The following is a 25596-nucleotide window of genomic DNA, read 5'->3' as shown; positions in this document are numbered from 1 at the left end:
TTCATCATTATACTGTTCAGTGAACTTGGTAATTGCTTTATCTGTGCATTAGACAGACTTCAAACTTAACGTATCTTTATGATAATAAGCCTACTTCATAACATCACTGAAAATAAGACTTGTTACCTATGACATGCCTTGTAAATGGAAAAATATATCAGATTTTGGTAAATATGACTCATAATTACCAACTTCTCTTTGTATTCTGGTGGTATTGCCTGTTGGTTAAAGATATTATTCTTATCAGCTGTGTGACCTTGGCCAAGTGACTTAAAATTTCTATTGCCCAGTTTTCTTATCTTTAAGTTGGAGAAGAGTGTAGGACCTATTACCTAGGATTGTTGAACAGATAAAGCACATGCAACAGTGCCTTGCAGAGTGTAAACACTCAGTGTCGGTTAATAATATTATTATTAGGACTAGGTTGGGCTTGAGTGCTTTCTACTAACAATTTCCCCAGACTTTGCTTCTTTATATCCAAACCACTGACTTCAACAATTTTTTTAATATTGAACATGTGTAGATTTTTAAGGTTAGAGGTTCTTTTAAATGTAACCACTCACTGTGCAGACTAAACATAAGCCCATAGGATCTGGGTTCAAGTTCCAGTGCTTCCTAATTACATACTAATTGTGGGGCTTGGGTAAGGAGCTTCCCCAAATTGTAGTCTCCTTATCTATAAACAGACAGTTTACTCTATGAAGTTGTAAAGATTAAATGAAATAATCTATATAAAGTACTTGGCATGTAATTAGCACTTTATTGATGTTCTCTGTTATTTTTTATTGATTTCTGGTTTTCCCAGTAAGAGTACATAGCCCACAGAGTTCCAGAGGTATTGGAAGAAATGATGTTAAACCAAGTATAAAAGAGCTTCTCTCCAACCCAGTGATTGGTCACACCTTGAGGGACATAGAAGTTGGAGTTCCTAATAGTCCCATGTGCCATGGAGACTACTAACTATGCCCCAATATCCATCCTTTTCCTTTTTTTAATGGTTGAACTCTGCCGCTTGCCAGATTTAGGAGTTCACATGGCCAGTAGAGCCAGAAACCACACTTTCTCAGCCTGCATTATAACTGTATGTGGCCATGTTTTTTGCCAGTGAAATGTGTACACCTTCTGCATGTCCTGACCAATTACTCCCTAATTTCTGTGTCTCCCTTTCCTCTGATGATAATATGATAGTCCATGGACAAGGCAGAGGACTAGCCTCTACCATGCAAGCAAGGCTGTACCCTGAGATTGACAGAGCAACAAGATTTATTCGATTCCCTGGACAACTTTATGGAGTAGACCTGTCTACTTCACATTGGCCTGCCTATGTAGTATAGGACTATTAAATGAGAAAGGGGATAAATTTCTGTCTTGTTGGTGCTACTGTATGTTGGCATCTCTTGGTTAGAGCACTTTAGATTATATCTTAATTAATGTATTATGACCATTTCTAAAGATGTTGAATGATGGAAAATATGCATTTTAATAAGATCCCCCAGTAACTGTGATACCATCAATCCAGGGACTATCCTTTGAAAAACACACACTGATGTGCTCTAAAGAGGTTGCCTTGTCTCTAAGCAAAATATAAGTTTCGAAAAGGGGTCTAGAATTAGAAATAGGAATACTCCTTGTTAAAATTTTATTGTACTTGAACTGAAATTTATTCAAGAATTCTGAAATAATTAACACGCCACCTCATTTTACATTATCAGTAGGATTACTTTTCAAGTTAAAAAATAGATTTATTAAGTAGAATACCTAAGATGTTCTTTCTCATATTTATAATGACCAAAAGAGTGAAAACACTTTGGTTATCAGGATATTTGTTCATTTTATAGCATGGAATTACAAGAATGAGATAATTCTATTTATGCTGACTAAGATACCTAAGATGTATTAAGCTAAAAATAAACAAATAAGTATTGCACACACACACACACACACACACACACACACACACACACACACACACAAGCCAGACATACAGAATACATGTGGTATGACTCCATTTATTTAAAATGTGAAAATAGGAAAAGTTATACTGTTTACTGTTATGTGCTTAGGCAGTAAAATTAAAAAGAAAAACAAGGAATTGATTATTCTAAAAGTCAGGATACTGGAAACCTCTGAGAGGGAGGGAAAAAGAGGGTGGTAATTAGAAGAAGTCATGAGGAGAGCTTCTAAAGGACTGGCAGTGTTTTACTTCTCTTTTAATTAATTAATTAATTAATTGTGAGAGAGCAAGAGTACTTGCAAGGTAGAGAGAGGGATAGAGGGAGAGAGAGAGAAACTTAACCAGGCTCCACACTTAGTACAGAGACCATTACTGGAGTCAATCCCATGGCCCTGGAATCATGACCTGAGCTAAAATCAAGAGGTGACCTCTCAACTTACTGAGCCATCCAGGTGCCCCAATTTTTACTTTTCAATCTGGGTGGCGATTCCAAGAGGGTTTACTTTGTTATTTTACACATTTATCTATGTGTATATTAGATTTCACAATAAAAACCTTTGAAAACACATTTCATAATTACATTAGGCATATCTATTTTCTATATCTTCACTTATATATGGTTGTGTGTGTGTGTGTGTGTGTGTGTGTATTCCTGTGTACTCATAGAAATTTCACAAAGGATACACACACACACAAAAGAAAGAACTATGGGCAATTGTTAGTGCCTTTGGGTCATGGGAATGTGGGGTAAGGAGCATTTTACTTTGCATTTCACAATTTGCATTTTATTTATTATATTTTCTTCATAATCATTTGGTACTTTTTAAAAACATCCCTCAAACATTGTATGTGACTATAGATAATTTTATTTTACAGGCTTCTATATTATTTGAATTTTATTTATAATCATGTTACTTTAAAAATTCTTTCTCCAAATTTACATATGTATACATATGTGTACATTTCATATACATGCTTGCGCTAATACATGCTTGGAGAATTGTGGGATGATACTTGTAAAACTCTTCACAGTGGGGTCACCTCTGAGGGGTGCACCTGGGGATAATTAAGAGGGGAGAACTTTCACCTTTTACTTTATATACTTCTGGTTTGTTCGAACATTTTCTTTTATAGTGAACATGTGCTACTTTTAAATTTATAGCACACATAATAAAAAAAAGTAAAGTCTTAAAAAGATTTTACTTAAAAAGATTTTTGTCAAAAAGAAAAAAAAGTTGGGGACACCTGGATAGCACAATTGGTAGAGCATGTGACTCTTGATATCAGGGTCATGAGTTCAAGCCGCACATTGGGATTGAATATTAAATAAAAATTTTAACTAAAAAATTAAAATAAATAAAATCTTAAATTTATAGGACACACCAAAGGTGGTATATAGCTATTCCAGCATATTTTGTTTTTTAGGCAAATGGGCTTGGAGGGATAGAAAAGGGCATATTTAAAAATGTGTCCAATTTGGAGAGAAGGCTCATCTACAGGAAAAAATACCCTAGAATACAAACCTACATCCCTGCCCATCACACATATGGCAGAGTCTCTGATAATGGGCTAATCCAATGGAATCTTTGAAATTACATCACAAAGACAAGATTCCTTAAAGACAAGCATGGCTCCTGGCCTGTGGAAAATATTAGTTATTTGTAGAATTTATTAGAGAACAGTATCATTTAAATAATAATTCATCCACTAAACTTTCATTACCTGTTGATGCCTTATGTTCTATAACATGAGGATTGAGAGATGCAGAACATGATTGATGAGATGCAGCTGGGTGATTTCTGGAAAAAAAATATTAGTGTTTTGGTCGGTTAGTATTTAGTATGCTTTTTAAAAGCATAGGATACAGGGGTGTCTGAGTGGCTCCATTGGTTAAGTGTCTAACTCTTGACCTCATCTCAGATCTTGATCTTAGGGACTTGAGTTCAGGCCCTGTGTTGGGCTCTGCACTGGATGTGGAGCCTACTGTAAAAAAAAAAAAAGCATAGAAAACTTTTAAAATTGTTAATTAACAGTGATCTTATAACCTAATTGTTATGAGGCTCAGGGCAAATGATCTACAATTCAATAGGAATGACTTGACCAACAAAAATTCACAGTAAGACTAAATGTATTATAGAGAAACAGCACTGTTAATCAAAGCTCTGATACTGAACCTCATGAGTAACCTAATCTAGGTAAATTCAACAGTTTGTTGCTGATAATTAGATAATGCAATGAATGATAATCAATAATAATGTTTTCTTGGTAACAGAGACAATCAAAGAGATGTAGAAGTGAGTTCCTCACTGAAATAGACCTTCTTTGGAATAATGTCCAATAGGGGTATAAAACTGTGCCAGCTAAAACAGTAGCAACCAATTAACATGTGTCTACTGAACACTTAAAGTATGACTAGTCTCAATTAAGATGTCTTGTGTCAAATTCACACCAGATTTGAAGACTTAGTTTAAAAATGGATTATAAATTGTTAACAATAACGTTAAAATATTGGTAGTATTTTATTGTCAATTACATGATGACATAATAATTTGGATATATTGGGATGCACAAAGAGTATTAAAATAAGTTTCACCTGTTCCTTATTTTTTAATGTAGTTATTAAAAACTTTAAATTCTCAATGTGGCTCCCATTTATTAGCTCACTTATGTTAGATGGTGCTGGTATACAAGGTTTGAACCAAGAATCAGCATTTTCACTTCTCTTACATTCCAGACAGGGAAACTAATTCCAGAGAGGAAACACAAAGGCACAGACAAGATCAGGTGGAAGTGAGGAATAGAGCTTCCATCTTTTGATTTTCTGTCTCCTTACACAGTTGGCTCCTAATGGAAAATTTGGAGCCAGAGAAACAGACTTCCACAGGATACCTACACATGGGATATCATGTTTAACATTCGAAGAGCTAGACAATGATTAAAAAACAAAAAACAAAACAAAACAAAACATTTCTAGGGACTTGGAATAAGATTGAGAATAGAGGTTAGAAGACTAACATTCAGTTTTATACACCTTTGTGTCACTTTTAAAATTTGGGTATGTGTTACTAGAAAGAAAGAAAAGAAAGAAAGAAAAGAAAAAGAGGAAAGAAGAAAGGAAGGAAAGAAAGAAGAAAGAAAGAAAAAAGCCTGGGATGGAGGGTAAAGCAGACAGATAACATTCAAAAGAAACCATGGTTTAAAATTCAAGTTGGGAGATATTTGAAGTGGGTTTTTCTACCGTTATCTTCTTTCACATCTCTAGATGCCCTTAGTTAATTCTTTGTGTTCTCTTTGGGGTGGTTTACTTTTACATTACTAAAGCAAAATCAACTGGCACAAACTAATTTTTGAATCTGCAGCTGTAGCTTGAGAAACCTGTGTTTTCCCTACTTCTTTAAGCAGCAGGCCAGTGAGAATGATTGGTGATTTTGTTTCAGGAGAATTCAAGTTCTCCCTTCTAAAGGGCACTTGCCAATAGACTAGATGTTTCAGTCTGAAGCCATTTGCTACAATCATCCTTGAGATTTCTGCTCATGGCATTCAGAGCTGTTATTTCTAAAGACAGATTCTTAGAACACAAGTTCATTTAGCTTCAGAACATACACAACATCCTTATTGGAGCAGCTGTACTGAGTTTCTGAATGGAAAGATGATTTTCACAGTGTATTTTATAGCTACACACCATTCCCGAGCATAATCTAAAACACAGATTATATTTATTTTTACTCCTTTATTGTAGGAGAGAAAGACATACTTGGCTAGTCTGAGGGGTAATGTTTACAGCAGCATTTTCTATTTTTGTGGTTGTTTCCTTCAGGCTCTTGCATTGTTGACTTTCTCTGTCAACTCCAGAACTTGATTTAGTGGTCTCCTAGCCCAAGACCAGGATAAATGCAGGTTGCCTGTGCTTAACAGGCCTCTTGGAGTATGTATGAGTATGTTACAAATTCCTGTTTAACTTTTTGTCAATATTCTCATTCCATCTTCTTATTTCATTACTTTCAAGCCTTTTAACCCCTGAAACAAAAAATAATCCTGTCTTGGAGACTAATGTCATCTTCTCTACCCCATTTTCTGAGGCAAGTGCAAGGATTCTGAAGGAACTTTGTTTTTTAACTGTTGAAATACTGTTTTTATTTTAAAATATAAAGTGTTTATTTCTTTTAACTTTAAAAAAAGTAATAATTGGTGACCCATCTCTTCTGATAACTATGGTAAGTTCTTTATTTCAGATGTCTTTCCTATTTGTATTGGACACTAATTTCTTTTTTTAATTAAAAATTATTTTTATTAAAAATGTTTTGAGTACAGTTGACACACAATATTACATTAGTTTCAGGTGTACAGCATGGTGATTCAGATCTCTATACCTTATGCTCTGCTCACCACAAATGTAGCTGCCATCTGTTACCATACACTATTGTATTGCCATTGCCTATATTTCCTCTGCTGTACCTTTTATTTCTGTGACTGTTTATTCTATGACTGGAAGTCTGTATCTCCCAATGCCCTTCACCAATTTTGCCCATCTCCCTGCTCCCCTGTTCTCTGGCAACTGCCAGCTTGAAGGGACATTTTTATTTGATTTTTTAGAATCAAATACACATACTCACATATCTGAACCCATCTAGAAGCTGAATAGTCCCAATTTCTTGAATTTCAAATTCTGCATTCATTCATTTCACAGTTATAATTTTAGGCACCTACTATGTGACAGAATAGGGTTATTTTTGTTAGAAATAACCTTGGCAGAGTGAAAAATACTAGACAGAGGCCCTTGGACCACTCCTCAGGACTTTTGGAATAGGAAGAAGGGGGTGGAGAGGACAAAGTTGACAAGTGGGGGTTGGTGAGTGTTCCCACCTATAGAAACAGTCAAATAGCACCTACAAGCTTTATCGACCCTCCAGCCTCTGGGTTGCTGCATGGGGCTTTAAATCCCTGGGCCGAGCTTTCTTGACCTTTGCTCATTTGCTGTCTCCACAGCTCCAGAAGCTAGAGCATTTACATATAACTTGTACCTGGGCCCTGGTCTCAGTTCTATCAAATAAGGGTATAGGTATTCTGTCTTATATGATAGCCATTAGCCATATGTAGCTATTTAAATTAAAATTAAAGTTAAGAGTTTGTCCCTAAGTCCCACTAGCCACATTTCAAGTGCTCAACACCATATAATGTGGCTAGTGGCTATCATATTGGATAGCAGAAATGTCAATCATCTTCATTGCAGAAAGTTCTATATATAGGAAAACACTCATTTATAAGATCTGCTTTAATAGACCTAACTTTATTCAGAGAAACATCATCTTAAACTCTTACAGAAAACCTTCTATATTTGTTTCACTTAGGTAGACAGCAGGCCTTTTGGCTTGAGCAGAGAAGTAAAGGAAATCCGGGACGCACCTCTGCTGTGGAGACTTTTTTCATGTTCCTATATACCTGTAAATGAGTTTACCTCAAGTAAACAAACAAGTGGGAACATCCAGTCAATTGTTCAAATAATGATGTCTCCTCCCCTTCCCACCCCATGAGTTCTGAGGCCACACTCACCAAACATTTAGTACACTTTTGAAGTAAAACATTAACTTTTTCCTGCACTATTTTTTAGTACCACAGACACTATCAGCGAAGCTGCAACTAGGGTGTGTGTGTGTGTGTGTGTGTGTGTGTGTGTGTGTGTCTGGAAAGTAGAAGTGGAATGGGCAGTAGCAGGGAAAAAGAGCTGGCATTGGGAAGGGAATATTTGTCAGTGGAAAAAGAAAGGCCATAGATAGGATGTGTTTTATGATTTTATTATCAGGAATGTTTATTTCCGGTATTTTGGTATCTCTCCTATTCTAAAAATTCTTTAGTGTCATTTTTTTTTACCCACAGTGGGTAAGAACACAGGCTCTGAAATCAAACTTCTCTGGTCAAATTATACTGCATTAAGTTTGCAGTATATTAAGTATATATTAAGATGTTTTCCATCTGCAAAATGAAGATAAAATATTAGTATCTACACCTCATAGTATTATTACAAGAATTAAGGAAGAGAGTGTATGGAAAGTCTACACTTTGCTCTATAGTATACTATGCTCTATAGTATAGAGCATAACCCCAGATAAATGCTCAGTGAATTTTAAAAAATTATTTCGAGAAAGAATATTTTATTGTCAATAAGCAAATGATGCGATACTTTTAACTACAAGTATGAGCTAAATATATTCCTCACAGGAGTGTGAAATATGTTTTAAAATTTAATGTTATCCATTTGTTATATCTTCTAGAATGAGTAGGCCTCTTTGCTCCTCAAAGAATGTTCACAGTTTCTGTGTTACATAAATGTTCCACTTGTGCTACTGTACTTGTTTGGTTAAGCATAGGCCTAGCAGCTTGGGAAGTGTCAAAGTCTGAAGAGCAAACATATTGTTGATTCGAGCTACCATGTTAACAATTGCTAATATAACCAAGCAGTCTTAAAAATAAGGAAGGTCCTCATTCTTGATGGAACAGGACCACAACCTACCTCTTAAATTCATGTTATATTTGTTTTGTCTTTCTGCAATGATGTTTTTGTTGGCAAAGTTACTTTATTATTTTTTTAAATCTAAAAACATGGCCTGTCTTCGGGTATTTTATTATTTAGATGTTTCACACCCTTTTGTTTTGTTATGCAGTGTGACAGTGCGACATACCTAAAAACTAACTCCCCAGTGAGTGGAAAGTGCTATCGTTTATTTTTAGTGAGAAAGCTGTATTGGTTCTTATAGCTGCTTTCCCAGCTGAAATAACACAACAGATTGGTGCTGTTTGAACACTGTTAATTGCTGAAAGTTCTTACACTAGTAAATAGGCCTGATTAGCTGGAATCCAAACAGTAACCCAAACAGGCCAGACCACTTTTGATAAGATAAACACTCTACTAACCTTAAACATTCCCTCTAGATTATCTTCCAGTAGTATGAAATGTTAAACGAAAAATATTTTTATTTTTCCTATTTAGAGAGACATCAGGAAAAATTGTTTGGGATATTTAAGACCAAGTTAAAGGTCATTATGTCCAGTGTATGATTTAGTAGATAATTATCAGCAATGCTGGTACTAAATCATTAGCTTGGGAGAGTTGAACAGTAAAGGTGGACTAGTTTGTCACAGAAAGTCCTGATGTAGAAGATCACATTGTACTTTGCCATTTCTGTTTGGGCAACTACAAACAAACAGTAGTAACTATAACAAGGGAACAAGGAGCTTTTAATAAATAAAATGTAATAGAGGTTCATAGGCATCTTAAATCTCATAACTGGGAAGTTTTCTGAATAAAACTCCACTTTTACTCAGCATTTGAAATATTCATTGGAAATATAACTCTAAAATTCCTTTCACTTTCCAGGTTCTAGAGCATTCATATTAAAGTTAAGCTTGCTTGAGGCATTTTATTTAAAGTATTTTAATGAAATATTGCTGATGTGAACCAGCCTATTTTCTTAGCCTTAGAAACAGAGACTGGAACATAAGAAATTTTTTCTTACCAATGAAATATAGAAGGTGAATCAGTTTTCTAAATTTTCCAGCTCAGAAATTCAAAAATAAGATAAACTTTTGTAAGATTAATAACAATCTTACTGTTTTCTTCTTGAAAAGTAGCAAGTAGGAAAAAGAAAATATCTATAGTTCCACTAGTCATCATTAAGTATTTGGTATATTAACTTCTAGTCTTTTGTTCTATACTTAAAAAAAAATTAGAGTTCAACTTATATAGATATACATTTACTTAATATTATGGTATTACTAAGGCTTGTGGCTATAGGAATATAATAATTTCTTACTGGAAATTTAAGTAGTATCAAATTATTTCATATTATAAATAACACTTTGGTGGAAATATGTGTGTATAAGGGCTACTCTTCCCTCTGACTCTATTTAGCATTATTTCCATAGGATAGTCTCAAAAGTGAGAATACACTAGGTCAAAGTTATGAATAATTTTAAGACTAATATATATTTGCTTTCCAAAAAAGTTAATTAAAACTATATTATCATTAAAGATACATTACTCTATAGAATTATGCCCTCTTTACAACATCATGGATAGCAATGAACAATTTTACTATGATTTTAATATGATTCTCTCATGTTTGCTCTTTTAGAGTTTGAAATTATAACCAAATATGGTTATAATTTCATATAGTCAAATTCATTTGACACAGAAAAAAACTGTGTTTCATGATAATAAACAGTATGGCTGATAATTGGTGGTAAACTTTAAGATTTCAGGTAGGCTCAGCACAGATGGTGATTAAGATTCTAGTCTGAAGGTATTTTAAAAATAATAATAATAAAAATTACTTTTTCCTTGTTTACCTTAAACAGTATCTGAGGCACTAGTAGATTTGGCTTTTAGTGGCTGAATTAGATCTTACTGAATGAACCTTTTCCACGTGATAACTATAGACTCTGGAACATATGAATAATAACAATAAAAGCAGGTACTTGAAGGTGCAGGAGAGTGGACAGAAGCAGACAGATCTTGGTGAGAAATCCATGCTTGGAGGAGGTGAGGGAGATTAAAGAAGACTTAAATAAGTAGAAAGACAAACAATACTTACAGGTTGGAAAACTATATGTTGTTCAGATGGCAATTCTTCCAGAGTTGGTGTATAGTGTCATTACAATCCCAATCAAGATCCTAGCAAGCTTTTAAAGTTTTTTATTTTCATTATTTTAATTTATTTTTTACTTTTTGAGAAAGGCAGGGAGAGAGGGAGAATCTCAAACAAGTTCTGTGCTGACAGCACAGAGCCAGATGCAGGGCTTGAACTCCCGAAACTGAGCATATGACCTGAGCTGAAATCAAGAGTTGGATGCTTAACTGACTGAGCCACCCAGGTGACCCCCCCCCCCTTTTTAAAAGTTTTTACTTACTTATTATTTATTTTTTGAGAACTAGCCAGCTTTTAAAAAAGGAAATTGACTTCAAGGTTAACCTTATTAGTGATGCCATGTAGATAGCAGGTATCTCTTGATATTATATGGCAAGACGTGTGTTTAACCTCTGTGGCATTCTTTCTGAAAACCCATGAGCACAGCCTAATCATGAGAAAAACATCACAAAAACTAAATTGGGACATTTTACAAAATACCTGACCAGTACTCAAGACCATTAAAGTCATGCATGAAAAGCAAGGAAAGTCTGAGCGCTATCATAGTCTAGAGGAGAGAAGGAAGACATGATGGTTAAATGCAATGTAGTATTCTAGACTGGATCCTGGAATGAAAAGAGGACATTCATTGAAAAACTGGTGAAATACAACTCAAATCATTAGTTTAGTTAATAGCAATGTACCAGCAATGGTTTCTTAGTTTAAAGAGGTGTACTACAGTAATGTACAATGGTAATGTTTAAGGGAAACAGATACTAAGTGAGCAGTATATGGGGACTCTCTTTGCACCTTTTCTGCAAACCTAAAATTATTCCAAAATAAAAAGTTTATTAAAGAGGGGTGCCTGAGTGGTTCAGTCAGTCAAGGGTCTGACTCTTGATTTTGACTCAAGTCATGATCTCACAGTTCATGAGTTTGAGCCGTGTATCCTGCTCTATGCTGACAATGCAGAGCCTCCTTGAGATTCTCTCTTTCCTCTCCCCCACCCCTCACCGTTCACTCTCTCTCATTTTCAAAATTAAATAACTTTAAAAAAGTTTTTTAGAGGAAAAAAAAGTGACAAGCTTATTCCAAAAACTATGGAAAAGCAAGGGGCCTAGAATGGCCAAAATAATTTGAAAAAGAATAAAGTATTTATACTACCTAATTTTAAGACTTATTATAAAGCTACAGTACACAGGAGTGCGTGGTATTGGCTTAGGGTAGACATAAAGAAATGTAATATAATAGAGAGCTTAGAATATATCCCCACTTATAATGATTTTCAAATTAAGTACCCAGGTAATCCACTGGGGTAGATGATAGTCTTTTCCACAGAGGTGCTAAAACAACTGAATTCTCTATGGAAAATATGAACTTTGATCCGTACCTCACTCTTACATAGAAATTAACTTGATATGGACCCAAATTTAAGAGTTTAAAGCTATAAAACTCATACCAAAAAAAAATTGAATTTTTTTTGTAGCATTAGTTTAGGCCAGTGGTTCTCAACTGAGGGCAATTTGATTCTTCAAGGAACATTTGGCATTGTCTGGAGATGTTTTTGATTACCACAACTGGAGTGGGGTGAGGAACATGCTATTGGTATCTAAGTAGGATCCAGGCATGCAAATGAATATCCTACAATGCACAGGATGGCCCCCACAGCAAAAACATGATCAAATCCAAAATATCAATAGTACAGAGTTTAAGAAAGCATATTTTCATCAAAGGTTTCTTAGATACAGAAATCATAAGTCATAAGAGAAAGTTAAATAAACATTTAAATAAAAATAAATGCAAATTATAAATAAAAACTAAAACTTTTGTTCTGTGAAAGATTCAGTTAAAATGAAAATGCTCTACAGATTGAGAGAAGGTATTTGTAAAACATATATCTGACAAAAGGCTCAGATTTAGAATATAAAGATAATTCTTATGACCAATAATGAGAAAACAAACAACCTAATAAAAATGGGCAAAGGATTTGAACAGACAATTTAAAAAAGAGCGTATAGGGACACCTGAGTGGCTCAGTCAGTTAAGTGTCCAACTCTTGGTTTCTTTTCAAACCATAGTCTCATGGTTTGTGGGTTTGATCTCTGTGTCAGGCTCTGCAGCTGGCAGCGTGGAACCTGCTTAGGATGCTCTCTCTCTCTCTCTCTCTCTCTTTCCCTCCCTCCCACCCTCCTTCCTTCCCTCCTTCCTTCCCTCCCTCCCTCCTTCCCTCCCTCCCTCTCTTCTTCCCTCCCTCCCTCTTCCTGCCCCATCCCCCACTCACACTGTCTCTGTCTCTTTCTAAATAAATGAACTTTAAAAAAGAGCATATAAATATGACCAATAAGCACATGAAATGATGCTTAATGTTCCTATTCATCAGGGAAATGCAAATTAAAATCATAATGAGATACCACAACACACTCATTAGAAAGGTTAAGATTAAACAGCCTGGCAACAACAAGTGCTGCCAGAGACGTGGAGCAAAGGGAACTCTCATACATTGTAGGTGGGACTGCAAAATGATCCAGTTACTCTGGAAGACAACTTGACCCTGTCTTAGACAGTAAGCATATACTTACCATAGGACCCAGCATTGCTACTGTGTAGGTATTCACCCAAGAGAAATGAAAATGTATGTCCGTGCAGAGGCTTGTATGTGATTATTTATAGCACATTATTCATAGTATCCTCAAAGGAAACAACCCAATTATCCACCCATTGGTTAATGGATAAAGATTGTGTTGTGATATTACCATACTATGAAATTCTAACTGGCAATAAAAAATAAAAAATAAAAACCAATACACAACAGCATGGAGGAATTTAAAAAACCTTATTCTAAGTGAAAGAAGTCACAATTATATTCTGTATTATTCTGTTCTTATGAAATTCTAGGAAAGGTGAATCTATAGTAACAGAAAGTAGATCAGTAGTTGCTTGAGGCTGGGAGAGGATCAGCTGCAAAGAGGAAATTTTTTAGGGTGATAAATATTCTATAACTTGATTGTGGTGATTGCTACATGATTACGTACAATAGTGAAAACTTACCAAACTGCATTTAAGGTGAGTGATTTTTATTTTAAATTCAACCAATAGGAATATAAGTTTAAAAAAAGAATTTGAGACTTTGAAATTAACAACACACTATTAAAAGAATATGAACCAAATAATAAAGGGAAAAAATTAATTATATCTAAAAACCAGCTTACAGTAATTATTGCAATTGAGCACTAATTTACCTTTAAGGTTCTTGGTAGGTAATACAAAAATGAAAACTTCATGTGCTGTATACTTTTTATTATGTCATAAATGGAAGAATATTTGCCTGTCTAAAGACCAAATTTTTTTTTTTACAATCAGGAAAGAATAATTATTTCTGAGAATCTTCATATCAGAACACTAAATACCACACTGGACAATATTTCCTAAAGGACAAAAAATGTTGAAAATATTCTTTATATAGTTGACTCTTACACTGACAATGAATAAACCATTTTTATTAGGAGGCAGAGCCTTTGGGAGTGATTAGGTCATGAGGACTCCATAGAATTAGTGCTCTTATAAAAGAGACCACAGAGAGATTCCTCAGTCATGTGAGGATACAGTAAAAAGACATAATCTATGTACGATGAAGTACACTCTCATCAGACACTCAATCTGCTGGTGTCTTTATCTTGGACTTCTCAGCTTATAGACTGTGAGAAATAACATTTTTGTTGTTTATAAGTCACCCAGTTTAGGTATTTTTGTTATAGCAGCTGGGAAATGTAAGACAACCGCCTAATTTTTATGCATGACCCAAATCTGGTCAAGGTGATGATTGCTTACCCTGGCCCCCTGGCCACAGTAAGAAACAGTGTGGCAGAATGGTTAAAAGCCTAGGTTCTGGAGATGGACTGTGTGGTAGATATATGATATCATAGCAGCTTAATATGTCTTGGCCATCCACCACATATTTTGATAGCTTCCTGCATTGTGCATTTTACCTCCCCAAGGTAGCTATAAACAAAACCAAAAAGCTACTTTTCCCAGTCTCCCTTGTAACTAATGTTTAGATATATGACCTAAAGTGTTACCAATTTGATAGCTAAGGAAGACCTTGACCCAGTGGTGAACTGTGGAAGAAAACAGGCTGGTCATAAGGCATCATTTTGCTGGCTGTGGAGTGGCCGGCAGAAGACAACCCGTTTTAAGATCAGTTGTAGCTGCAATTTCATTCATCCAGTTCTTGAGTGTGATACTGAGAGATTCCTAAGACAAAGCCTTAAAACTGGCTGCCCCAGCTTAAAGCTCTAGCCTGAAGATCTAGCTCAAATAATTTTTCTGTAATTTTCTTGACTCTAGTAAGTCAGTCCCATCCTCTTTTGTTCCTTCCTTTAATAGTGATAATTAATTTAACAATATTTATAATTTTATAGCAGCTTTTTTGGAGACCTTATTCTGAAAGCTCAAGTAAAGATTATCAGTACTGAGACTACTATACAAGAGGATTCTGGCAAAAAATCACCACTGAATCTAATAGAGACATCTACTTTTCTACTGTATTACACTTGTTTGTGATACGAATAAGTTTCTCCGGGACTTAGCACAGCAATGATTCTTACGCTTCAGTGTACATTAACAATCACCAGCAGAGCTTGTTAAGATGTGTTTTTCTAAGCTCTACCCACAGAGATTCTGATTCATTTTGTTTGATGAGGGACATAGCAGTCTGCATTCAGATGCAAGTGGTCCACAGACCATATTTTTATAAACATTGGACTATAGTTGAAATCCTTACATGTTTTTTATCCGTATTTACCCTCATTCATCAACATTAGCCCAGTGCCTAACTCATGGTATTCTGTAAGTATTTACTTAATGGCTGATTTTTTTTTAATTGCATGATGAATAATAAAGGACATAGATATTGAAAACCGTCGCTACTTTACATGTAGCTCAAAATCTAAGAATGCTTTGGAACTAAAGAGGCAAATTGAATAATATTTTTCTGTACAGTGATTCAACAGGTTCTCTAACAGTCACTCTACTGGTTCCATGAGTTTCCCACTAAAGCCAGGATTCATTTTTAATGCATGGTCAAATATAAGACTCTACATACTAATTTTTGACTCATGTATTTATCAGGGGAATTGTACCCATATGTCTGATAAATTTATTGCTAAACAAGATGTCTTCTTCCAGAGCTTGAACACTTGAGTTCTAGAAGGGCTTACCCTCCTACTGTTCTTCTAGCCATCCCTTCTCTGACAATATCTCACAGTATCATAAGGAAACTTTGAGAAAAAGAGCATTTGTGAAATAGTGCCTTCTAAGACACAATTATATGTTGATGGTGATGTGGAGATATTCACAGGGCTCAGATGAAAGCTCATTTATTTCTTCAGCTTTGGCTCTTTGTCTGTCTGACTTGGAGTTGTTAGGCATGATAAGAGAGCCAACAGCAGATGAACATGTTTTGAGAAGAGAAGAGAAGAGAAGAGAAAGATCAGGACCAAAGACCTGAAGCTGAAGCACTCAGAACAGGTGTACTCACCACTGGCCCTGATCCCCACAGAAGTCTTGTAGAGCTCATCTCCACTGGTAGGGATTCTGACTGTCATGCATTGACTCTTTCAGATGACCCCTCTTACACAAAGACTTGTTTGTTTTCTCCCATGTCAATTCAGTAAGATCTTGCCAGGCACCTCTATTTTGTAGTTATTTCTATGAATCCTCTATCACTTCGGTCAAACTGTTAGCATCCTGCTGGCAAGGTAACTGGACTGAATAAGGACTCCATAATAGTGTGAATGAGCTGCTGGCCCAAAGCCCGTGTTTTCCTGCTGTGAATGGAAGGACTGGGACAAACATGCTAAAATGTACTAAGAGTTTTTTAGAGATTTTTTTTAGAGGGCGAGGGGGAAGGCAGGGTAAGAATTATTAAAATAAGGGAGTAGAGAGCTTCTGGAAATTGGCGGTATACCCATATAGTGAAATACTAAATGACAGTGAAAAGAAAGATCTTTGCAAGGGGAATAAGTGAGGCAATGATTCCTTCACTTTGACTTTTTAAAACAACTTGGTGAGATGTATTTTACATATCATTAAATCCATCCATTTCAAGTGTACAATTCAATGATTATTTGCAACTTTACTGAGTGGTGCAGCCATCACCATAAATCACTTATACAGCATTTTCATTTTCCCAAGAAGATCCCTTATGTCAATTTGTAGTTATTCCCACTCCCAGCCCCAAGCACCTACTGATCTGTTTTATGTCTATAAATTTGCCTTTTCTGGCCACTTCATTCATATAAATGAAATCATGCAATATGTGGTCACTTGTGTCTGGCTTCTTTCTCTTTGCAAAATGTTTTTGAGGTTCATCTGTGATGCAGTATGTGTTGTTCCTTCCTTTTTATTGTCAAATAGTATTCTATTATATGGATGTGCCACACTTAACATACCCATTTACCAGTCAATTGGCATTCTGGTTGTTTCCAGTTTGGGACTATTATCAACGTTTCGGCTATTCTGCAATGAAAATTTCTCTACCAGTCATGGTGTAGGCATATGTTTTACTTTTTCTCGCATAGACATCTAGGAGTGGAATTGCTGGGTCATTTGGTAGTTTTATATTTAGTTTTTTGAGAAACTTTGAAACTGGTTTTCAAAGTTTCCCATTTTTTATTCACACTAGCAGTGTATGAAAGGGTCCCATTTCTCCACCTCCTCACCAACATTCGTTATTGTCTGCCTTACTTGTTCCAACCATTCTAATGGGTGTGAAATGGTATCTCATTTTAATTTACATTTTCCTGATGACTATAGATGTTGAACATCTTTTCGTATCTTTCTTTGCCATTAAACATTTGCGTATCTTCTTTATAGTGAAATATCATTTCATATATTTTTGCACATTTTTAAATTGGGTTGTCTTTGGGGCACCTGGGTGGCCCAGTCAGTTAAGCATCTGACTCNCCACTCTGACTGGTGTGAGGTGGTATCTCAGTGTCGTTTTGATTTGTGTTTCCCTGATGAGTAGGGATGTTAAGCGTCTGACTCTTGATCTCCACTCATGTCATGATCTCACTGGAGCCCTGAGTCAGGGTTGGTGCTGTCAGTGGGGATTCTCTCTCTCTCTCAACCCCTCCCCTGTGCTCACTCATGCTCTCTCTCTCTCTCTCAAAATAAATAAACATTGATAAAAAGAAAAATAAATTAGATTGTCTTTTTCTTATTGAATTCTGAGTTAATTGTATATTTTGAACATCAATTCTTTATCAGATACCTGTTTTGCAAATATTTTCTCATAGTCTGTTGCTTGTCTTTTTTATTTTATTAAAGCTGTCTTGTGTAGCATAGAAGTTTTAAAGTTTGATAAGGTCCAATTTATCAATTTTTTCTTTTACGGAATGTGTTTTTGGTGTCATATCTAAAAAATTTTTCCCTTACTTAAGGTCTCAGAGATTTCCTCCTCTATTTTTTTTCTTTTTAACTTTTTACATTTAAATCTATGATCCATTGAATTAATTTTCATATATGGTGTAAAGTGAGGGTCTAAGTTCATCACTGGGCATGTGGATATCTAGTTATCCTCATGTGTATTAAAGATTTTATTTTATTTTTGAGAGGTTGGGGTAGTGGGGGAGAGGGAGAGAGAGAATCCCAAGCAGGCTCCATGTCCAGCACTAAGCTCCTCATGAGGCTGGATCTCATGACCAGGAGATCATGACCTGAGCCAAAATCAGCAGTCAGAGGATTAACTGAGCGAGCCACCCAGACAGCCCCTCACTTGTTTTATGAACTGACCTCTGTTGAATGTTTGGCTTTATCGTAAGCACTAGTGATACAAAATGAATGATATAATTCCCAATTTCAAGTACAGTATAGGGAGGAATATAACCAAGGAGTGTAGAATGGAGGAACATACCAACTCAAGATCTGGTGACTTCAAGAATGACTCTGAGATAAAATCAAGGAGGTGGCTTTGGTGTCCTCACAGAAAAGATCTGTACATATTAACCTAGTATGGTATAATGACTGCATCTTCTTTGGTCTCTTAACACACTAGTTTGTTGCCATCTGTTTTAAGGTGTATTTCCAAAAACTTATGATTAATGAAGACTTCAAATACAGATGTGTGGATTTTTTTAAATGTTTTATTTATTATTGAGAGAGAGAGATAGAGAGAGAGCAAGCATGAGTTGGAGAGGGGTATAACAAGATGGGGACACAGAATCGGAAGCAGGCTTCAGGCTCTGAACTGTCAGCACAGAGCCCGATGTGGGGCTCGAACTCACAAGCTGTGAGATCATTACCTGAGCCGAAGTCAGACCCTTTACCAACTGAGCCACCCAGGCACCCCCAGATGTGTATTTAAAAAAAAAAAAAACACTTGATATTCTTAGAGTGGCATGTATAGTGCTACCTGAGAATTCATCACATCTCAGGTTGTACCCTGAGAACAGGTCTTCCATCCACATGGACATTACTTTTTAAAAAAGCTTGAAAACTCTGGTTTAGTGGATGAACATTAGATTAGGAATCAAGAAACTTACTCTGGGATTAACGCTAATGGCTTTCTATTGTGGGAACATCACCTAACCTCTGAGACCTTCAGTTTGCTCCCAGTATAAGTGGCAGTTCATTTTCAAGCTCTTTACCTTGGAGTGTTCTACTTGTTCATTTAGTCAACAGTTAGTACTCATTTTGAGCCAGGCATTATGAGGCACTATTAAGAAAAGGTAAGACCAAGAATCCAGATGCTTTTATAGAGAGAGATGAGAAAAAACCTTAAAAGATAATGTTCTACATTTTATGTTAGTTCTGTGATTCCCTTGGTCTAGAACTGCATATGTCATCCGACCAGGGAGTTAACTGGGAAGACAAAGAAAGGAAAATTACTCCAAAGATCAGCTTTCACAATGTGCTCTGCAGGAAAGGATTCACATGTTAGACATGTGGCAGAGAAGTTCCAGCCTACGTTGCTGAAGCCTACCTTTGTACAATGGGATTTCTTCATGTTGCAAAAAAAAAAAAAGGTATATTTATTTCCTTAAGAATCGTAAAAGAGAAAGGTATATAACTTGGCAGATATTGGGTATATGATTCTCTTTATTGTATTGAAGATTATAATGGATGTTTCTTATATTTCAGGTTTTCCTAAAGAGCAAAACTACAGTGTAAGACATTTTGTTAAGAAGTATGTTTTTAATATATTACAAGAATATGGATGTGATATGAATCAATTTCATGCCCCTGTTTTTAAGATTTGTTTTTCAGATTCTGAGTTACATTCTCTAGTACATTTTCTGAAGTTCCTTTTAGAATTACCACCTTCAGACTTGAACCTAATCTAATAGTCTTTTGCGTAATGTACAGACAGAAAACCTCTGACCTGAAAAGTTTGTCAGACTCTGGGTGTCTGTGCTCCTTTGGCTTGAGTTTACCCTCCAATTCTCCCCTGTTTATCTCCACACACGTACATTTTGTCTTTTTAACAGTAGATAGTGTGGGGCTGCTTGTATGTCAGTAGTGGAACAGTTTGCAAAGTTAAAAAAAATTAAGTTAACATTCCATTCCATTCATATAACTTTATAATCTTGGCAAATGTACCATTTAGGGGCAACCATAGTTCACATGTACTTAGATATGCCTTAACCATACATTGTGTTTTGAAAAAGCCTTGTCTTGGTCTATTAGTCAGGGTGCTTGGTTGCAACAGACAGAAATTCAACTGAAATAACGCAAGCAACAAAGAGAATTTGTTGGCTCTTTTAACTGGAAAGTCCCAGTGTGGAAATGACGTTAGTACATCTGAGTCTAGGGACTCAACAGAATTCTTGGCTCTCTTGTTCTCTCTCCCTCAGTTCAGCACTCCTTGGGGTATTGACATTATTCTACAGCAGATTATGTGTGGTAGTCAGTGATGGCTGCTAGCACCTCCAGGCTCCTCCTTTGTTCTTTTTAAGTGAAAGTCAAAAGAAGAAAGACTCTGGTGTCCATATACTGCCTCTCATCAGGGGACCCTGATTGGTCCTGCTTCAGTCATATGTTCATCCTCTTGTACCAATCTGCAAACAGTGGAAGGTACAATAAAACCTTGGTTTGTAAGCATAATTCATTCCGAAAACATGCTTGTAATCCAAAGCATTATACATCAAAGCAAATTTCCCCATAAGAAATAGGAAGCTCAGTTGATTCGTTCCACAACCCAAAAATATTCATATAAAAATGATTACAACACCATAATACAGTACAAAATAATAAAGAAAATAAAAAATATAAAGAAAAATAAATGAATTGACACCTTTGAAAACCTTTGTGGCTGGTATGAGGGAGACAAGACAGAGGAAGGCTATTGTTTAGGGATAACTTTCACTAGCACTAACGAATCACTGCTATCTATTGGCTCAATGGAATCGTTTTCTTTTCATGCAACTTTAACAAGGAACCTATCCAATGACATTTGCTTTTGCCTTCCTTTTGAGGATTTCATGGAAATGTGACCTTGTCTTGTTGTTAAACAGACTCATTGCCCACACTGCTACCACCTTATTCAAGTGGTGCTTTTTTACATAATTTTGCACTGTTTCCCACATTTTACACATCTCCTTAATCTCATTTGAAGTGAGGGATTCCTCCACCTCTTCCCCTCCTCTGCAGATGAGATGCTGACATAGATTTCTTATAAAATCTTGTAATTTTGGCCACACACCTACCTTGTTCATACTTCTCGATGATTTCCTTCTTAACTTGTACCATAATCATCTTTTCTTCTTATCGCCTCTATTTTCAACCTTTTTCTGTATGGGGGCCGTTGTATATGCTCGCATGGATGTTGACTACATTACAGTATTAATGAACTCTTCTCATAGATTGTATTCAGTATAACTGGCAGTAAGGCAGCAGAGGAAAGGGTCTATCTATATCTGCAGGCAGCCTAACCTGGAATGAAGCAAAGCATTCCTAAGCTTACTCTTACATGGAAAAGCAAACGACTGTCCATAGGTGCTTTGAAATGACAAAAAGTACACTAGTGCCAGTTGTGGTCACCTTCCAGTGTTCTGAAAAATCACTGATTTCTGCCACACACAGCAGCCTGAGGCTGAGCACCTGAGCAAGGGAGATGATCACCCACAATTCTGCAATGAGAGATAAGAACTGTTGACTCACTTGTGATCATGTGACTTTTGTGTCACATACTACTCATATTGCAAGACGTCGCTCATTTATCAAGTTAAAGTTTATTAGAAATGTTTGCTTGTCTTGTGGAACACTCACAGAACAAGTCACTTACCGTCCAAGGTTTTACTGTATAAAGAATGACTAGCCCAGGAGCAGTCCCAGCTCTTGAAGCCAGGTCAGAGTAAAGCCCTCTGATTAACAAATTCTCCAGATCCACACGGGGTGAAAGAGGAGCAGGTCCTTAGTGGATGCTAGGAATACACAAACAACAGATGTCCACTGCATTTGGTAAGGTGTTACTAAACACTCTTAAGTGAGAGGACTAAGTGTGGCTTTCATTTGCCATAAAAACACAAAGCTGCTGCTAATCGTATTGCAACATGTATTAATCTATGAAACCATCTCAAATATTCTAGAGATCTCTTTAACTCATTCTTTCTTGATCTTATGGTTATAAAATGTCTTTTTACTGAATTGACATTCAGTCTCAATTCTTAAAGTTAATTTTCAAATCTTACCAAGTTTTTGTAAATATTCTCATTGTGGTTGCTTGCAGAAACTAGGTTTATTTCACAATAAAAATCGCAAGTATTTTACCTGAAAGAGATTATTTAAAAAGTAGCGTTCTTGGATCATTTCGATGTGTTTGGTTACCTAGATTAAACAAAATTATTTGGATGGAATTTGTTTCAAAGCCTTACTTAAAGACTAGAAAGGGGTTTTTAAGTGACCACAGTTATAAGCTTCCAGTAAACCACATTTCCTTTCCTCTTAATTCTCAGATCTTGACTCTGATTAGCTTTCTGGTAGGGGAAAATTCAAAAACACATATGAAGGAGAGAATTACATTGAGACATTTTAAATAGCAAGACCAAATACAGTAATCTTTTTTTTTCTTTCCCATATTCACAAATTAGGACAGCTCTAGCTTTTAAAATAGAGTAAGAATAAGGGGTGGCCTACAGACAGAGCAAACCAACATTTAAATATAGCACATTAGACTTCTTTGCATATCAAAGATGAATAATAAAATGTAAGTTGATTTTGGTTTTAGAAAATATTCTGGATATTGGCTGCTCATGCCGTCTTGCCATGCTCTAGAGCTTTTGGTGCCTGCATCACAGGATGAAAGAAGAGGTGAAACCAAATAAAAAGGGCCCTGCTATATTGTTATCATTCAACCTTTCTGGACTATGTCCACCGTAGATATATTATATATAGAATTCCTATGTATATGCTTAATTTTACTAAATGCATATCTCATTCTCTCAGTCTACTGCTCATAGAATTAGAAGCATTATGTGAATGACTGGTTCTTAGGAAATATACACTGAAATATTTAGTGGTAAAGGGCATGATGTCTCCCACTTATTCTCAAATGGTTTCTAACAACAGCAATAATCCCATGACGTTCTTTTATATAAATGTTTCATTATTTATCCAGCCAGTCCTATCTGGGTAATTATATGTGGAGGGAGATGAAAAAACTGGTTAACTTCAACTCAGGCGATTGTATTTTCCTTAAGTAGTTTTAGTATTTGGTTTGAAATGTTTATACATTCCAAAGTTTTAGGCCATATTCCCAAATCAACATACATGTGATTAGAGTTCATAATTAAGTTGAATATATACTTAAAATATTACTTCCAAGAACTCCCCGTAAAATGTAGGAATGGAGTCATGAGTAGATGAGAGATTCAATACCATTTTAATAAAGCAAAGACTAAGATTCTAGAATATGAGTCTCCAGTTTGAAAGGGTCCACCACGTGCCTAACCTGTGCGTAGCACAATGAATGAAAAGAGACACCGGTAAAGGAAGTCTTCATAAAATTTCAGCACCCTAGAATTAAAGAGAAAATGCTGGAAGACCACATCATGTACAGTAGCTAATAGAATGGCACAGTACATTTCAGCGGAACATTTGGAGGATGGAAGGCAGTAATGCAATGCTAAAAATTGTGAGAAAAACGGGTTTTCAACCTAGAATTCTATATTCAGTAAATCAATCATGAGGCTAGAATAGAGACAGTTTTAGATAAACAAAATTTTTAAAAATCACCTCCTTGGAGTTTCTTCTTAGGAAGTGACTAGAAGATCTATTCCAACAAAATGAAGGTGAAATTCAAGAAAGACAAAATGTCTCAAGGCCCCCAAAACAGGGTATCCAAGGCAGAAGATTGGTAAAAGAAATTTCAACTTTGCGTTGAGCCTAGAGAGCCACCAGCAGCCAACTGCAGCAAGATGATGGAAGTTCCGTAATGGAAATAGGGGAAGTGAATGACATGGATGGATTATTTGGTTACACTAGACTGCTGAGCAATTAATTTTGATAGGTGTGTGATCAATATGATGGAGCATTTGGAAAAAAATATAAAAATTTCTAATAGTGCTAATTTATGGAATTTAATTATAAATATATTATTTAGAAGCATAGAGATTAAATAACTAGAAGGAATAGTTAAACAAATAAAAGTGGCTACGTACAGGGAAGAATCCAGCGAGGAATGATGAATTTGATTATCAGCTTTTTAGTACTATTTGATCACATTATCCAGTGTATCAGTTATGTTGATTTAAAATAAGAATCAAGTGAAAATAGAAGTAGTTCAAACTAAAATAATCTATTTAAAGGTGTTAATAGGGGAAACTGGGTGTATGGCATATGGGAACCCTTCTTCACAATTTTTCTGTAAATCTAAAATTATTACTCTAAAAACTAAAGTCTTAAAAATTGAACTGCAGAAGCAGTAAAGATGAAAGAAAGAAACTAGTACACTATAAAGCATACTAGACCATATACTAGCTATAGTATATACTACATAGTTTATAGTATAATAAAATTAATAAACATCACATATACAAAAAATGAAATCAATTTCATTACTGATTTTCAAAACAAAGTATTAAAAATAAAATATTGCATTATTTTTAATAATTATCTTGTCTAAACATATTTGTCTTACATTTTGAATTATTCAGTATAACCAGTCAACTTTTTTTCGTGGCAAGTTATGATTTAAAATGAATTTTTTAAAGTTTATTTCTTTTGAGAGAGACAGAGACGTTGTGAGCAGAGGTGGGGTAGAGAGAGAGGGAGAGTGAATCCCAAGTCAGTGCAGAGCCAGATGTGGGACTCAAAATCACAAAACTGTGAGATCATGATCTGAGCCTAAACCAAGAGTCAGACAATTAACTGACTGAGCCACCCAGGCACCCCTTCAACTTATGGTTTTTTATATAATGAATGAATACCCCTGTTTAAGATTAAGTGGTTGACATCTTTTTTAATCAGTGGACTAATTTGTTTTGGATTATTTGGATCAAGTTAAACTCTTCATCTCTGTCTAACCATCCTAAACTAGTAAGAGCAGACCACATTAGAATTTGGGCAGGACTAGCTAGGGCTCGGGTGGTCAGTGAGCATATCTGGCTAGGCCATGTTTCCAAAACATTGCACTATTCATTGTTGGGCATTAGTGCTCCCCTTTTCCTCTCCATCAGTTTAGCTAACTGGTAGTTCAGTTTCATAGGAATTATGTGATTTATTTTCCGATCTAGTGGTAAACTGAGACTTGGAAATCAAGCCATCTGATACCAGGGGCAGGGGTATAACTTTATCCTGGGGCACCAAAGACAGTGCCTATCTCCTATTGCTGTCATCATAATAGGCACTAAACTTGAAAGTATAAACTCCAGGACAGTGAGATTGACTTTGAAGCAAAACCATGATGGGCATATAGTGTTTGAATTGGGGTCTGTAGCATGTTTTAGTGTTAAATTTACTCATCTCCTTAATACTTTCTATACTTTTAAAACCCCTTCTTATATTCTAAAAACTAGACATAGT

General features: G+C 35.7%; 1 long non-coding RNA gene across 1 annotated transcript in view; it reads left to right on the top strand.

Moving 5' to 3' along the window:
• The window catches only part of LOC144232368 (uncharacterized), a 107110-nt gene that overhangs the window by 20615 nt on the left and 60899 nt on the right, over window positions 1–25596 (top strand). The gene's annotated exons all lie outside the window — the stretch shown is intronic.

The sequence above is a fragment of the Crocuta crocuta genome, unplaced genomic scaffold (genome assembly GCF_008692635.1).
Source record: "Crocuta crocuta isolate KB4526 unplaced genomic scaffold, BGI_CrCroc_1.0 scaffold645, whole genome shotgun sequence".
Classification (NCBI taxonomy): domain Eukaryota; kingdom Metazoa; phylum Chordata; class Mammalia; order Carnivora; family Hyaenidae; genus Crocuta; species Crocuta crocuta.
Note: the sequence above shows the minus strand (reverse complement) of the source record. Positions and strands in the feature narration are given on the sequence as shown.